The sequence below is a fragment of the Arvicola amphibius genome, chromosome 8 (genome assembly GCF_903992535.2).
Source record: "Arvicola amphibius chromosome 8, mArvAmp1.2, whole genome shotgun sequence".
NCBI lineage: Eukaryota > Metazoa > Chordata > Mammalia > Rodentia > Cricetidae > Arvicola > Arvicola amphibius.
This window is the reverse complement of record NC_052054.1, coordinates 126,455,854-126,473,866: the sequence shown is the minus strand read 5'-3', so window position 1 is coordinate 126,473,866 and position 18,013 is coordinate 126,455,854. Positions and strand designations below refer to the sequence as shown.

Here is an 18,013-nt window from a genome sequence, read left to right as displayed (position 1 = left end):
GATCCTAGCAGTGACTCCCAAGGTCTCCAAGACAATGGACACAGCAATGGACAATTATGGTAATGGTATGTGGGGTTCCCCTTTGTATGTTATGAATATGTTTTATTATTACTGGTTAATAAAGAAGCTTACTTGGCCCATAGCAGGGCAGAATATAGGTAAGTAGGAAAAAACTGAATGCAGGGAGAAAGAAGGCAGAGTCAGACAGATGCCATGTAGCTGCCAAAGGAAAAAGATGTCAGAACATTACTGGTAAACCATAGCCTCATGCCAATGTACAGATTAGTAGAAATGGGTTAATTTAAGATGTTAAGAGTCAGCTAGAAATATGCCTGGTCCATTGGCTAAATAGTGTTGTAATTAATATTTCTCTGTGATTATTCGAGTCTGAGTGGCCGGGAAACTAAAGTACAGACTCCATTTACATGCTACCACTGGGCGAGATCGCCCCAGTGTCTCACCTTCTGCCAAGAGTCAGCCCAAACTGTGGATAAGCAGGACACTGGAGAGTTGATGCCCCCACTTTGCCTAGGCACAATGAAGTCAATCTCCCCATATTCCTGCTCCACAGCAAAGCCTCTCATCCTCTGGGCCTGGCAGCCAAGACTGCCGTCCTGATACCTCTAACCTCATTGCCATAAAGATCACAGGAGCCTGGGATGTCTGTCTAGATAAATACAATAAATTAGCCTCTGTCATTTTGGTTTATCCTTCTCAGATCTCTGACACTGGCGGCTAAGCTAACGGTAGCTTTGTCAGCTAGACATCTAGGTCTCTTGTTAAAAAAAAAAAAAAGGCAAACAGATTTGCCTTGCTCACAAGCTTCATATTAAAGAATAAACAGTTTTCAGATGTAACTTTGTATTAAAGGAACATACCATGCAAATGGCTGTTCTCAATAGTAACTATTCTTATCTCTGGTAAAAATATGTTTAAAAAGATAGTAATTAAATTGGCTTATATGTAAAATGTCAAATGTTAATAAACATAATGCAAAAAATTACAGAAAACTATGAAACTGGCTTGGTATAACTATGTTGAAAGGCAAGTACCATAGGTTTTTCTGGCTACATTTTTCTGTACATTTCCTTAACTGTCAAAGAACTAGGAAAGCTTGATAGGACAGTTGGTCTTGGACATTAATCTTATAGGGCACTGTATGATGCAAATCTGACTGAGAGTATACTGCTACACTGGGATCTCACAGGCTTAGAGTTCAAGCAAAACTGATACAGCACCGAGTACTCACTATTCAGTCACGAGCTCAAGATTTTAAATTTCCTTTTGTTGTCTTCTAAGTACAGACTTAAAGATGTTTTTCATCAGGCTAACCCAAAGCCATAGCTTTTGCTATGTCTCCAAGATACAAATCTTTTCTAGCTGTTTCACAGACACTTGTTGCCTGATTTATCTACAAAATGGGTTCCAGTACAATAAAAATGTCTCCTTCATCCAACTGTGTCAGAGAGCCCGAGCTCGAGCTCACAATAAAGGCTTTTTGCTTTTGTATACAAACTTGGACTCCTGGTGGTCTCTGGGGGCTCATGACATGGTATAACAGTATTCCTCATAATGTAGACAAATTTGAAGCACTTATTGATCTTTGTGTGGTTATTAAAAATACAAGTACATGTCAGTGTTTTGAAAAAGAATAAAGGCAAAATAAACAACTTTTATTCCCCCTCTATCAGGAGAGAAAGCACTCTACAGCAAAGAAAAAAAGAGAAAGAGAGGGAAAAGAAAAGAGATGTAAGTTGGTTGAAAACATGTAGATATTGTTCTCTGTCATCTTTCCCACTTAGCAATGACTGAACTGTTTCCCATTATTAAAATTCTTCATAAGTATCTTTTTTGTTTTGCTTTTTGAGACAAGGTTTCTCTGTGAAATAGCGCTGACTGTTCTGGAACTCTTTGTAAACAAAGCTGGTCTTGAACTCACAGAGATCCAGCTTCCTCTGCCTCCTGAGTGCTGATATTAAATGCGTGTGTAGGAAGGAGGATGCTTGTTCATTTCCCGGCTGCCCAGATTCCCAAAATAACCACACAGAAACTATATTAATTAAATCACTGCTTGGCCAATTACTTAAGCTTATCGCTAGCTAGCTCTTACATCTAGAATTAACCCATCTTCATTATTTTATATTTTACCATGAGGCTTGTGGCCTATCAGCAAGGTTTCAACATGTTTGTCTCTGACTCTGCCTCCTTTCTCCCAGCATTCAGTTTAGTTTTCCCCACCTAGTTCTGTTCTACCCTATCAGGCCAAGCCAGTTTCTCTATTAACCAATGGTATTTACAGCATACAGAGGGGAATCCCACATCATGCGAGCACTACCACTGTCTGGTATAAATATCTTTTTAATATTTGTATTTTGTCAGATCTTTTGATGGAATCATAGTTTGACCCCTGTTACTAGGCACTTAGACTACTGCCAATTTCCTACATAAAAGGCATATTCAGCATTATGTTGAACTTAACTACTCTCATAAATTCCTCTGGACTTCTAAAAGAAGAACTGCTAAATCAAAGGGAAGGAGCATTGCTGAGGCTTTCTATAGATTTGATCAACGTGCTTTTCAGAGAGGCTGTGCTAATTGCTTGCCTCTCATGACATCTGAGAATATTTGCTTCATGACATACTATTTGGCGTGAGAATTAAAACTCTTTGAAATCTATAATAATTTGAGAGCTGGAAAAGTATTACCTTGTTATTGCTTCCATTTTTATTTCTTTGATTAAGAGATAGAGCTCAATTTAATATATTATCTATTTAATTCTATTCCTATGATAGAGTGTTAACTTTCTATTGCCATAATGAAGTTTCCACAGTAATCAGCGTGCAAAGGGTTAATTTTGACCCAGAGCTGTGAAGCACTCAGTCTATGATCAGTTGGTCTCATTATATTTGGGACAGTGGCAGGGCAGCACATAAAGTCAGAGAACATGGCAGGACACTGAGCAACCAACAGGGAGGATCCAGAGCCCACAGCTCCCTTTGCTGTCATTCCCTCAATATCCTGAAGACTTCCTACATCTCAGAAGCCCCACCCCTTTCAAATGCTTCTAGGACGACTAAGGTTTTAGTACACAGGCCTTTGGGGATATCCCAGACCCACACTGTAACAGTCTGTTTAATTTTTTTGACCATTTTTCTGCTAGATTATGTATTTCTATCATGACACAACAAATTTTCACACTCTGGATTGCTTTAAACAAAATTTCTTATCTCATAGTCGCTAAGGTGTTGGCTTGGCTGGGTGCCTATCTAGAAATTCTGTTTCAAATTTACCTGGATTGTTGACAAAAATCCAAGGATTTTTTGTTTCCTGCTGGTTGTCAGTCTGAAGGCCACTCTTGGTAGTTTTAGGTTTTCCAAATTCTTCAAGGCTGCCTAAATTCTTGCTCAACACTATCATCCATCTTTAAACCTTTAAAGTTGCGTCTTCTGATTTCCCAGCAACAGAAAGCTCTGCATTTGTGATTAGATTAGACCCACCTTGATGACCTCACCATTCCAATTTCATGTGTGCCATGTAATATAAAATAGTCAGGTAGTAATGCCTTATGTGCACAGGCTCTGGGGATTAGCAAACTGTTGGAAGGTCAGTTTGGAACTACGACTGTCCTAGAGTGTTAGGTGTCGATATTTATGACCTTTTGTGTGATTTATGATAAATCTTCACTGTACGAAGCTAACAAAGTGTGACAAGCCACATTTCGCAGCAGCAGAGGTTGCTGTGTGGTGCTAAAGCGTTCTGTGTACAACGCTGTGAACACTGGTGGTGCTGAGACGAATTGCAGTCAAATACCCAAAAATAGAATGTGCCATCGTAACTCTTCCTAAGTGTAGTCATCATTATCATACAACCCAATCTCCACAGGTCTTTTCATCTTGTAGAACTGAAACTCTCTACTCATTCAACAAAAACTTTCTCTTCCATCCCTTCCCCAACACGAGATAATTACAAATCTGCTGTTTAATACTGGAATATTTGAGCAGTCATCAAACACCTACTCCAGCTGTTGTTCCAGGCACTTTAAAAGCTATCAACTTGTCAGGCACGGTGGCACGTGCATTGAGACCTGAGACTCTGGGACAGCTGTAATTCCAAACTGTCCTTCTTCCCATAAATTCTGCTTATCCCCAGAACCGATGCATATTAAGACATTACTACCTGACTATGTTATATTACAATGATACACATGGTGGCACATCCCAGCAGAGGCAGATGGATCTCTGTGAGTTCGAGGCCAGAGTGGTCTACATAGTCCAGACTAGACAGGGTTACATAGAGAGAGACTCTGTCTCAAAAAAGCATACATATTTAATCTTCATTAAATCTTTGATGAGGTGGCTATTATTCCTAGTCTACAGATTAGGAAACAGCAGAATTGAGTAAACTTCCCAGGATGTCACAATGACAAAATGATCAAACAAGAATTTAAGGTGAGGTAATGTGGCTTTAAAGATCCTGCTAAAACCATGGCATTGTGAAAGTATTTACTATAGAGACAAACACATCAGACATGGATGTTATTTCTTGGTGCATGACATTTACACACTTCTTGTCAATTTAACCTAATATTTGGCTCTTAGTTAAAAGTTAGATTATGTTACCAAGGTAACACATGTCTATTGACCTTTTAAAGAACTAATTTTTGCCAAGGTATTTGCTTGCAGAAAATGAAACAAAAACTACTTGGCATTTTATTTTAAGCAAATCACTTATAAGTTGTGCTATTCTATAATGCTGTATAAATACAAATCACAATTTATTATTAAAAATATTTTAAAGGAAAAAATCAAGATTTTTCTCTATAGTTCCATGGATAGAAGAAAAATAATTAAATACATTTACAACAACATAATCAATCTGTTTAACCTGTTAAATTAAAAGGCAAACTATACGTATAGGTCAGTCTCTATTTGTCATTCAAAGTCAGCAGAATTGTTTCAGCTTAAGGGGTGGGCCTCAGAACTCCTTATCTCGTTATTTGTTTTTGTTTTGTTTCGGCTTAGTTAGCTTTTCATACAGACCAATTTGTCATCAGTCCTGTGGCGTCATTTACTATACATTCAAAACGGGCAGAGTCAACAGGGAGAACAACCGTCACATTTCTCTGGGGCTAAAAGCTCGGCTGGGGCTTGGTTTCTATGATCACTGAGGAGGGGTTCCCAGAAGACAACGCAGAGAACAGGATCGCCTTATTCAGTTACTTCCTATTTTACGTTTATTTGATTCACAAAAATAAACAGAGGGTCCTGTCATCACCCACAAGCGAAGTGCTACCTCCACTGGAAATACAGCAGAAAGCCGTGCGTGGGAAGCATCCCCGCGACCCCAGGATGCTCCCGGGATGTGTCATCCCGCCCCCCTCCGCGCCCCGCCCGCCCGGCCGCCCTCCCGGCGCCGCAGCGAGGCGGCTGCTCACCGAGGCTTGGGTCTGGTCGCCCCCGCGGCCTGCAGCCGACTCCCGGCAGGGCCCCGACCCAGGCAGCCCGCCTTGCTCACCGCCAGCCGCTCCGCCCCAGCCGCCGACCATCCCGGCCCGGCTCTGTTTACAAGCCGCTTCTCGCGGTCCCACTCTCAAATGCTTCCCCGCGGCAGACCGGCAGCCAGACCCGGACACACAGGGTTCCAGGCCGCGAGGACCGGCCCCTCCTGCGGGAGGAGCGGGCGGCCGGGCGGGGCCTGATCTCCTTATCGCTTTGTTTCCTACACCGCCTTTATCACCTACCAGGACAGGGTCCGCTATCAGCCGTTACCACAGTTAAGAGAATCTCAGAAATAATGCTTTCCAAAAGTAGAAACGAGCTGCTTTTCGTGTCTAGTTAGGTACACGGGTTGAAAAGGTCTCTAACCTGGCTGTGGATTTCCAGTTATAGCACATGGGGTTAGGGTGGGAGTCCCCTCTCCTGAAGTCTCCCAGTGACTAGCCACTTTTACAAGGATCTGCTGTCTTTCTTTTAGTTTCCAGCCTAATTCTCCATCACAGCATTCTTCTTAGTCGTTTTCTCAGTTAACAAGAATAAGAAGAGGGGCTGGGTAAAGTGGTGCATGCCTTTAATCCCAGCATTGGCACTCGGGAGACAGAGGCAGGGGGACCTCTGTGAGTTCAGGCCAACCAGAGCTACGAAGTGAGATAGACCCTGTCACGAAGCAAGCCAGGCGGTGGTGGTGCACGCCTTTAATCTCAGCACTTGGGAGGCAAGGGCAAGCGGATCTTTGTGAATTCAAGGCCAACCTGGTCTACAAAGCAAGTTACAGGACAGTCAAGGGTACACAGAGAAACCCTGTCTGGAAAATAAAAAAAAGAACAAAACAAAACAAGCAAAAAAAATATTATAGCTCCCAAACATAATATTTCCTACATGGTAATTATTATATTTTAAATTTTTCAAATTTAGGACGAATGTCCAAAATATAGACTGTAGTCAAGACACTAAAAGGCACTGAAACAAAGAAGCGCAATATAAGCAAAAACAATTTTTCTCCTAGTTAAAGATTCCAGCACCCTGTGTGCTTGAATTTCATTATTGAAAGCAAATTCAGAGTATAAAACCTTATATTGAAAAAAAACAAATTCAAACACATTTTTATAAAATCCATGTTTGAAAAACGACTAAATCTTCCCATCACTAGCACAGGGAGCCAATGATGACCTCATTGGAAAAGCTGCTGGCTAGTCATCATCTGGGAATATTTTGTTCCTCTAAATTCAAAATAGTTAAATTCATGTCACCATTCAAAGGGCTGTCTGCTAGCATCATCCTCACTATTTTTAATAGACTGTATTTTTAGAGACATTTTAGATTCGCAGAAGAGTTGAGGAAGAGTTCTTATATACTTCTTGTCACTGTGTATGGACAACCTCCCTACCTATGAGCATCCTGAACCACAATAGGACGTTTTTTATCATCTATGACCGCCACAGTTACACCATCAGTCTGTAGTTTGCATTGGGGCCAAATCTTTACCTACATTGTACACCAACACCCACGAAGGCGTCTGCTGTATGTTGTTTAACTCTTGGGTTTTTGAGGGGCCCACCACCCAGCTCCCAAATAAATCACACATGGAGGCTTATTCTTAGCTATGAATGCATGCCTTAGCTTGGCTTGTTTCTTCACATCTTTTCTTAAATTATCCTGACTACATTTTGCGTCTGGGCTTTTACCTTTCCTTATTTCTATATACCTTTCTTTACTTCTTTCTCTGTGGCTTGCCATGTAGCTGGGAGGTTGGCCCCTGACATCCTCCTCTCCTTGTTCTTTTTCTTGCTTCTCTTTTACCTCCTTTCTCCTTTTATTTATATTCTGTTTGCCAGCCCTGCCTATCCTGGCTATTGGCCATTTAGCTCTTTATTAGGACCATCAAGTGTTTTAGACAGGCACAGTAACTCGGCGTCACAGAGTTAAATGCAGCCTAAACAAAAGCGACACACCAGAAAATAATATTCCCCAACTCTGTTGAGCAATCAGAAAAATTACAGAACAGAAAGACTCGTCAGTGTTCATCTCATCAACAGCTGTCCACGGCTACGTTCTTACTTCAAAACCTGGAGCAGCAGGAAGACTTCAGACTGCATCACTCCCTACCCTGCTGGCATTTACTTGGTAGGAATAAGCTCTTTGCTTTTTTTCTACTCAGCACTTGCTGTGGGGTTTTATCACTGTGAAGAGACACCACGACCATGGTGGCAACTCTTTCTTTCATTTGTTTTTTTTTTTTTTGTTTTGTTTGTTTTTTTTTTTTGAGACAAGGTTTCTCTGTGTAACAGTCTTGGCTGTCCTGGAACATTTTTTAGACCATGCTGGCCTGAAAATCACTGAGGTCCACCTGCCTCTACCTCCCAAATGCTGGGATTTATCTAGTAAATAATCTCAATAAATGTTTGTTAAAGGCTGGAGGTGTGGCTCAAGGTAGAGCCCTTGCTTAGCCCACACAAGGCCTTGGATTCTGTCCCTAGAACAGCTTTTTACCACAAAACAAAGGTTGTTGGGATGAAAAGTGGAACTGGGAGTGTTGCTCAGTGGTGGAGAGATTGCCTAACACGTAAGGCCCCGAGTTTGATTCCCGGAACCCACTCTCCAAAGCAAACTAAAATAAAACGAAGTACCAAATGATGTGTAAGGAAATATTTTATGCTTTCATTGGATTTTTTTAGTTTTAGTCCTTATTTAATAAAGTATTACTTAAACCAGCATAGAATAAAGTTATGCTGTTTAAAAAAAAACAAGCCAGGTGATGGTGGCACATGCCTCTACTGGGGAGGCAGAGGCAGTCCTGCTCTACAAAGTGAGTTCCAGGACTGATGTAGTTGTGTCTTCTATCTATCTGATGATTTCATTGGATAATTAATAAAGAAACTGCCTGGCCCATCTGATAGACCAGCCCTTAGGTGGGTGGAGTAGACAGAACAGGAAGAAGGAAGTGAGGTAGATGGCTCAGTCAGATGCCACACCTCTCTTAAGTTAGGCAGACCGCCGTGCCTCTCCTCAGAGAGATGCCAGATGCGATGAAGCCAGCCATCAGGTCAGACATGCTGAATCTTTCCTGGTAAGACACCATTCATGGTGTTACAAAGATTATTAGATATGGGTTAGTCAAGATGTGAGTAAGAGGCTGGAACTAATGAGCCAGGCAGTATTTAAAAGAATACAGTTTCCGTGTAATTATTTTGCGTGTAAAGCTAACCATGCGGGAGCCGGGCGGGACGAAAAGCAGGCCGCCTGCAGCCCCTCCACTACACAGGACTATCAGAGCTGTTGCACAGAGAGACCCTGCCTCAACAAACAAACAAACAAACAAACACATAGATAAAACAAAACTCTCATCAAAAAATAGTTTAGGACAAGCAAGATTGCTCAATGGATAAATGCTTTTGCCACACAAATCTGACAACCTGAGTTTTATCCTTGAAACCCACTTTAAGATGCTGGATGCAGTGGGCTTCTGTCTATAATTCCAATGCTCCTACCATGAGAGGGCAAGTAGAGCAGGAGAATCTCCCAGAAGCCCTCAGGGCAGCTAACCTAGAGAATACAGTGTGACAGAAAGAAGAGCTACCTCAGCCAGGTAGAAGGAGGGAATCGACTCCAAAAGTTGGCCTTTAACCTCTGTTGTAGAATATTATCTGAAGATGTGTTACACTTCTTTATGGTGTGGAATAGTCATTTAATGATGCAAAGATGTGTTGCATTTTTTATGTTACCTTTGTTTAACACTGTGAAGCTGTGTTACTTTGTCTAAAATACCTGATTGATCTAATAAAGAGCTGAACAGCCAATAGCAAGGCAGGAGAAAGGATGGGCAGGGCTGGCAGACAGGGAGAATAAATAGGAAGAGAAGAAGTGCAGAGAGGAGGAACAAAGAAAGAAGAATGCGAGAGAATGCCAAGATCCAGTCACCCAGACACACAGCAAGCCATGGAGTAAGAAGTAAAGAAAGGAATATAGAGAAAGACAAAAGCCTGGGGGCAAAAGGTATATGGAATAATTTAAGTTAAGAAAAGCTGGCTAGAGACGAGCCAAGCTAAGGCCAGACATTCATGAGAAAGAATAATCCTCTGTGTGATTTATTTGGGAGCTGGGTGTCAGGACCCCAAAGACTGAAGAGTAAAGAGTAAAAGAAAAACAACCAGCAACAAACCTCCATGTGCACATGTGGAGGCCCAAAAATGTGAGCTTATTTCCAAAGGTCAGAGAGTTGGAACTTACTTTTGGTTCCTTCAAGGTTGTTGTGTTTCTACCTCAAACAAAGGTCACATCTAGACAATCTCAAGGTTGTTGTCAATGAGTGTGGCTAATAGCCAGACCTTGTATTTCAGGAAAAGAGAAGTAGATGTGTTCCTACCTCCCTGAAGGAGATAACTTTGGATTCAAACCCAGGGAGTGGTTTACCTACAGAATGTTTTGGTCTAGGGTGTGACCATGACTTTTTTTTGTTCTAGCAACAGAATGTTTAAGTATGGATGTAGCTTGCAACCTTTAATTGATATGTTCATTTCCTTGTAGTGTGTTAACATATTACTCCTACCTTTTGGGGTGAGGGATATTTTAAGCAGTTGGAAATTAAATGCAGGTAAATTTCATTACTCACTGAAATTCCCTCCAAATAGTATCCTATATGTTTCTCCATTTTATTATTTTCTTTCACATCTTCATATTCTTTACTAATATTTTCTAAATTCCCATGGCTCTACCTGGCAAGAGGTATTTTTGTCAAGGCTGGTCCCTTACATGCACACCATAGCATGCGTGTGCATTAACATAGGTCATGCATGCATGCATGTGTACACATGTACACGCAAATAATAATAATGATTATAAGTAAAAATTTCTAAAACAATATTTTTAAACTAGATAAGAAAAAAATGAAGGTTGTTTATAACTTAAAGTTTGCAAACTAAATGTATTTATCCTATTCCTTAAGATATACCCAAGTAAAGATGAGTAGAAGATTCATTAAAGTCAGTATACCATGATTCAGTTGTTTCCTTAGGCAAATTAAAGCCATTTGATTTGTAGAGCTTGTGATGGCTAGCTTTATGCCAGCTTGACTCAAATTATGGTCTCTATAGAGGAGGGAACTTCAAATGAGAAAATGCCTCCATTAGACTGGTCTATGTGCAAGGCTGTCCTTAGTCACTGATTGGTGTGGTGAGAGACCAGCCCATTGTGGGTGAGCTACCCCTGGGCTGGTGGTACTATATTTCTGTAAGACAGCAGGTTTAGCAAGCCAGGAAAAGCACACTAGTAAATAGCTCTCCTCCATGGCCTCTGCATCAGCACCTGCCTCTAGGTTTGTGACATTTATGATTCCTGTCCCTTTTTTGATGATAAACAGCCAAATAAACCTTTTTCTCCACAACCTGCTTTTGGTCATGGTGTTTCATAATAGTAGCCCTGGAGTAGGTGAGCTTTCTGTCTATGTGTTACTTTCATAGGTTAATAAAGAAACTGCCTTGGCTTTTTGATAGGGCAGAATTCAGATAGGTGGAGTAGAGAGAACAGAATGCTGGGAGAAAGAAAGCAGCGTCAGGCAGATGCCATGATTTTCCTTCCCAAGATGGACGCTGGCTAGACTCATGCCGGTAAACCACAACCTTGTGGTGGCATACAGATTATTAGATATGGGTTAGTCAAGATGTGAGAGTTAGCCAATAAGAGGCTAGAACTAATGGGCCAGGCAGTGTTTAAATGAATACAGTTTCTGTGTAATTATTTCGGGTGTAAACTAGCCGGGGAGCCGGGATCCCGGCGGGAACACAGCCCGCTGCTCCTTTTGCAACATAGCCCTAACTAAGGCAAGTATTACAACCACAGAGCAAATTTCTAAAGTATAGGTGAGTGGGTTGTTGAGTGGTTGACACCACCAAGGCTGTAGCCATCACTAAAGTATTGAAACAGTTCTCTATAGGCTGGTGACCAACTTCTTACACTAAACTTCCTATGCATCCCAGATTTCTTTCTAAGGAACTTCCTCAGATCCAACACCTAGAGTGTCAATTCCTGACCCTATTTACTGAAGTGGTATCCCTAAGCCCCTGCTCTCACATTTTAGCCAGGACCTTTTCCAGTTAGTTTACAGGTAGGTCATACACATTTCAGTCTTTTGATTCTCATGTCTACAAATAGAGTAGCAAGGAATTACAGTGGACAAATGTAAATGGATGTTTCCTGTCCCGACCGCCTGTTCTCAAATACTCGGCAGCCACTTCCCAAATTACCACACAGAGGCTTATACTAATTATAAACACACAGCCAATAGCTCAGGCTTGTTACTAATTAGCTCTTACAACTTATATTAACCTATTCCTATTAATCTTTGCCTTTGCCACGTGGCTTGTGGCCTTACCCGTCCTCTAGCATGTCTTGCTCCCTGGGCAGCTGGCTAGCATCTCCTGATTCCATTTTCTTTCTTTTCATCATTCAGGCTTTCCCACCTGACTTCCTGCCTAGCTACCAGCCTGTCAGGTTTTTATCAACCAATGACAGTAATACATATTCATAGAATAGAAAAAGATTGTTGCACAGCAGGAAAATTTTCAGCAAAGCAAAATATCCAATGATTCTCCACCACCACTGCCTACAAAGCTCTTTTAGCGGGGGTGCTCAAAAGTCTTAACCAAACAACCTGAATGCACCTAACCAATGAATACATTCTGGAGAAAACCCTTGTCCTCTAGGACCATGGATTACTATGAGTCCCTATGAATGAAGAAGTCTGTGAAGAGCTTATTGGTTGGGAGAACTGTCCAGAAATTTCAAAGTTTACAAAAGAGAAAACGCCTCAATCCTGATGTGGAATAGAACCATTTTGCATGATATGTTATCAGCTTCCTTCTAGGAAAAGTTTGGAGTCCGGCAAAGTGTCTGCATGAGACGAACACTACAAAGAAACTCTGGTCCTCAAGAGGTTTTCTTGCAGGTTGAATTCCCAGAGAAGAAACTGGAAAAGTAAGCTTAGTAAAGGGGAGGGAGCTGAAATAAGCAGAGGAAAAGGTGCAGCCACAAGGCACAACCACAGCCCCAACGAACCCCCAAAGACCTCCAAGGCAGGGATCCTTTAGATGTTTGGTGGAGATTCTGAGTAAGGAAAGAACAGCAGTACACTGGCAAACTGACTCTCTAAATAAGAAAAAAAAACACTTTTGATTAGTGAAATATCACAAGCAATCTGACCTCTAGATAATCATCACAGAACATCAAGTTGATGTTTACCACCAGGCCTTGAGAGACAGTGGAGGATGGTGCCAACATGGCACTGCCCAAGATGATCAGGATTATTCTCCCACATCCACTCCTCACTGGAGGTGTGTTGTAGGGAGGGCCCACTTGTTCTTCCCGGCTGCCTGGCTAGCTTACACCCGAAATAATCACACAGAAACTGTATTCATTAAATCACTGCTTGGCCCATTAGCTCTAACTTCTTATTGGCTAACTCTTACATCTTAATTTAACCTATCTCCATTAATCTGTGTATCGCTATGTGTCTGTGGCTTACCAGCAAGATTCTAAGGGTGTCCGTCTCAGGTGGAGGATCCATGGCTTCTCCCTCCACCTCTTCTTTCCAGAATTTCATTTAGTTCCCCCCTGCCAGCTCTGTTCCCCTGTAGCTCGGCTATAGGCCCAAAGCAGTTCCTTCATTCACCAATGGAAGCAACACATAGACAGAAGGACCTCCTACACCAGAGGTGGACCTCAATGATAGGAGGTGCGTAGCCCTGGACAAGGCAACTTCCAGCAGTCGACAGAGTCCCTGAAGAGGCTGACTGCCGAGGGAAATGTGCGGAAGCAGCAAAGAGGCCTCTCTGCATCTATCCAGTACACTGCACTCTGCTGTGCTTGCTAGGGGGAAAGTTCCTTCCTGTACCTTCAGCAGAGCTCGAGTACAAACCCATGAGAAGATCTCCAGCAGCCCAAACAGAAACATCCAGGAAGCGGCAATAACAAAGGAAACTACAGATGTTCTGAAAATCATACAGACCCTCTAAAGGGGCAAGACCGTCACACATGGCAGAATATGTGTGATCTCAGCACCTGCGAAAAGGAACAAGTGCTAGCCTCAGCTACCTCAGTGAGACCCTGTCTCAAAACAAGATTTTGAGCCTGCCCTGAAGATTAAGTAGACTTGAGGAAGAAAAACATAAAAGATGGAATAGAAGCAGTATTGTACTATGATTAAACAGTGCCTCTGCAATGCCACCAGTTGGGAATAAGACCACTATCACACTTTAAAGCCAAATTTTGAAGTAAGCTTTAATTAAATACTGGCCAGGTAGATGGGCTCTGGCCAGGTCCACACCCAGGTTACTGGAAAATGACCCAGAACCACAGTTTGCAGTGGTGTAAGAAGGAAAACCCATAATTCATTGCATTTCTTGTCAGGACTATGGGGCAAACATCCGTCCTGACCTGTACCTCCAGTAGGGACGAGCATCTGTCCTGACCTGTAGAGTGTGAACCTCTCACCCACACCCACATGTGATCAAGCATGTCTGGTGCAGATAGTTCAAACAAACTTGTTTAGGAGAGGTTTGTTATCTCCCATAAACAATAAAGTCCAGCATTTCAGGAACTGTCTGTCCTTGGGCAAGGGGTTTGTAGATCGGAGGCATTTTTGTTTCACGAATTTCTTAGGCATAGTAATTAAAACAAAATGTAACTTTATTTTTTTTTCTTTCTCATGGTTTATTTTTTTTTTATATTTAAAAATTTCCATCTCCTTCCCTCCTCCTCCCCCTCCCTCCGCTCCTCCTCCCCCTTCCCACCCCTCCTTCTCCCCCTTCCCTCCCCTTCCCTCCACCCATACCTCCCCTCCCTCCCTCTCAAGGCCAAGGAGCCATCAGAGTTCCCCACTCCATGCCAAGTCCAAGGTCCTCCCAACTCCCCCCAGGTCCAGGAAGGCGATCGACCAAGCCGAGAAGGCTCCCACAGAGCCCGTCCATGCAGAAGAATCAGAGCCAGCGCCAATGTCCCTTGCTTCTCAGTAAGCCCCCTCTGTTGGCCACATTCAGAGAGACGGGTTTGGTCGCATGATCCATCAGTCCCATTCCAACTGGAGTTGGTGATCTCCCTTTAGTTCTGTCCCACCGTCTCCATGAGTGAACGCACCCCTCACGTTCCTGACTTTCTTCCTCATGTTCTCGCTCCTTCTGCTCCTGATCAGGACCTTGGGAGCTCAGTCCGGTGCTCCAATGTGGGGCTCAGTCACCTTCCCCATCTGTCGCCAGCTGGAGGTTCCCTCACGGTCCTGACTTTCTTTCTCATATTCTCCCTCCTTCTGCTCCTCATCAGGACCTTGGGAGCTCAGTCCGGTGCTCCAATGTGGGGCTCTGTCATTTTCTTCATCTATCGTCAGGTGGAGGTTCTATGGTGATATGCAAGAAATTCATCAGTATGGCTATAGGAACTGGCCTTTTCAGGCTCCCTCTCCTCAGCTGCCCAAGGAACTAACTGGGGGCGTCTCCCTGAAAACCTGGGAACCCCTCTAGGGTCAAGTCTCTTGACAACCCTCAGGTAGCTCCTTAAATTAAGATATATGCTTCCCTGCTCCCATATCCACCCTTCCTATATCCCAAGCATCCCATTCCTCCGAGCTCCCCCCATTCTCCCCTTCACATTTTTCTCTCCCCATCTTCCCTTGGCCCAGTCTCGCCCAACCCTCAAGTTCCCCACAACCTCTCCAGCAAAGGTTATTATTGGTGTTTTGGATTTTAGCCAATCTGACAGGTGTAAGATGATATCTCAAAGTTGTTTTGATTTGCATTTTCCTGATAGCTAGGGAGGTTGAGCATGACCTTAAGTGTCTTTTGGCCATTCGAACTCCTTCTGTTGAGAATTCTCTGTTCAGTTCAGCGCCCCAATTTTTAATTGGGTTAATTGGCATTTTACCGTCTAGTCTCTTGAGTTCCTTATATATTTTAGAGATCAGACCTTTGTCAGTTGCAGGGTTGGTGAAGATCTTTTCCCAGTCAGTAGGCTGCCTTTGTGTCTTAGTGACAATGTCCTTTGCTTTACAGAAGCTGCTCAACTTCAGGAGGTCCCATTTATTCAATGTTGAAAATGTAACTTTAGTTTTCATAATTCAAGCATTGGCCTCACAAAAATGGTTGCTCCTTGTCTCAGTTTCCAATACAGTCAACTGGCATGGTGATGATGAGGAAGACAGGAATAGTGAAGATATTATCTGCCTGGTCTGTCATAGAAATGAGTCAGTTCACATGAAGAACTAGTTACAGTTTCTGCAAATATGTGCCAGCCCTCAAGTGGGCTGTTATTGCAAGAAAGTAAAAGAGCAGCATACTAGGTTTTCTGTTTCTTGCAGGTATTCAGCTGCAACCTCCAGCTTACTTCTGCTTGATCCAGAAAGTCCCATCTCTGTCTCTCCAAACCCCGCCCTCTCAGAGAATCTCCAGAAAACAAAAAGGCTCCGAAAAGCCCAGCTCCACATCCTTGGCAGCTATGGCAGTTTCTCCTATGAAGTTGTCAAAGGTCCAATACCCTGCCTTGCTGCTAGACAAAGTCCAGCAATTCGACTTTGCAGATCGCAATTCTCCAGCACCCCTTTGTTTCCATTGTTAATGATTCTCACTATGTGTTACTGTTAGGATTCAGGTTAACTGACCCCTGTCACCTGGCAGGATGCACTCAGGCAGTGCCCTGGCCTATGGCAGGGTCCAGTGGTGGCTATGTCACTACATAGTCTGTACGTAGGTGGAAAAGTTTCCTTTAAGAGACAAGTTCCAGACTGCCGTGCCTCTCCTCAGAGAGATGCCAGATGCGATGAAGCTCCAGCCCAAGATGGACGTATGCTAGAATCTACCTGGTAAGATACCACTTTGTGGTGTTACACAGATTATTCGATATGGTTTAGTCAAGATGTGAGTAAGAGGCAAAAAATAATGGGCCAGGCAGTATTTAAAAGAATACAGTTTGTGTGTTGTTATTTCGCGTGTAAAGCTAGCCGTGCAGGAGCTGGGCGGCCAGGAGCTGGGCGGTGGGAAGCAGCCCAACAGCTCCTCACTACAGAATGGCACCCACGTGGATAACCGAATCCGCAGAAAGCTTGAGAAAGCTTGGGAAAGAATAGAGTAAAGCTCTATTTTTTGGGTCTGGCAAGCAAGCACTCTCATCTAAGAGAGGCTTCCTGACTCAGCTTCAACTGCAAAACATTGCAGCTCCTTTAAGAGGTTCGGCTACGAAACACTTGATGAAAATTAACTGCATGCTTTTTGGTTTTCAGCCGTAGCAGGAAAAAAGCTGTGTCGTTTTAAAATGCCAGCTTTCTGGGCCATCCTGCCAGGGCAAACTCTGACTCTTTCAAGCAGGCGGTCCTGACTATGGAGTTTTTGAGTGCTGTTTAACACTGTTGCAGCTTGCTTGCTGGCAGGGACCTTGAACCGCCAAAGAGTTGTGGTACCTCTGCCTTGAGGCTGGAAAGATAGGGAATGGGCTGGATCTAGCCGCCAAAGTCACGGCTTTAGTCCTACTGATATTGTTTGGTAAAGTAAAGACTCATGTAGTCAGAAAGAGAGATATACAGTAAAAGAAAAATTCAAAGTCGAAGAAAATGTCTAAGTGGTTTACACTGTGTTAAAAATATATGCAGGCTAAAGATTAAAGTTCTTAAAAGTAAAAAAAAAAAAAAAAGAAAAAGAAAAAAAGGAAGTAGTTTGTTGTGGTGGTACACACCTTTAATCCCAACACTTGGGAGGCAGAGGTAGATTGACCTCTGTGACTTCAAGGTGTGGCAGCACACACCTTTAATCCCAATGCCTGGGAGGCAGAGACAGGCAGATCTCTGTGAGTTCTAGGTGTGGTATCATACGCCTTTAATCCCAGCACTTGGGATGCAAAGGCTAGTGGATCTCTGAGAGTTCAAGGACAGCCTGGTCTGCAGAGTTATTCCAGGACAAAGATATACAGAGAACTTGTCAAAAAATAAAAAAATAAAAGTAAAAATAAACGAAATAGAGTTAAAATAAAGCCGTACAAAGATGGAAAATACACAAAGAATCTTGATGCTGTATACTATTATGCTCTCTTTGAATTGTTTGAATGCTGAGGAAGGAGCAACAGCTGCTAAAAGATATTTGTTTACAAATGCTGCTAAACTATTCCAGAATAGATATATTGAAAATACCTTGACTTTACAATTTGGATCTAAGGACATGATGCTTTGGAAAGGAGTTTCTTTCGTTTTTACAGAAAATGAGACCGTGTGGATTGCTTATATCCCAATATGGTATGATAGCCCACACCCTCCTGAAGGTTGCTGTGAACACCCTCAAAAAATTACTTTACGCAACTGATATGACTGAGATGAACATGGCACGCAGCTTACACCATAGAAGATCTGATTAACAGCGCCCCCATTCAGCAGGAAGCAGTTTGGAGAGATAACTACGTCCATATTCCCAAAATTGTTTATAAATGTTCTTTTACATTTAAAGGGGGATATGATATAGATAGGAATAATTTGCATTGATATGGACTTTGCTTTA

The 18,013-nt window shown here is 42.6% G+C and overlaps 1 protein-coding gene across 1 annotated transcript in view; it reads right to left on the bottom strand.

The window, feature by feature from the left end:
- Positions 1–5,555, bottom strand: part of Plekhm3 (pleckstrin homology domain containing M3) — a 154,207-nt gene extending 148,652 nt beyond the window's left edge. The window contains exon 1 of the mRNA XM_038339429.1: positions 5,435–5,555. The gene's annotated coding sequence lies outside the window, so the exon portion shown is untranslated. The remainder of the gene's footprint in view (positions 1–5,434) is intronic.
- Between the last annotated feature and the right edge of the window lie 12,458 nt (positions 5,556–18,013).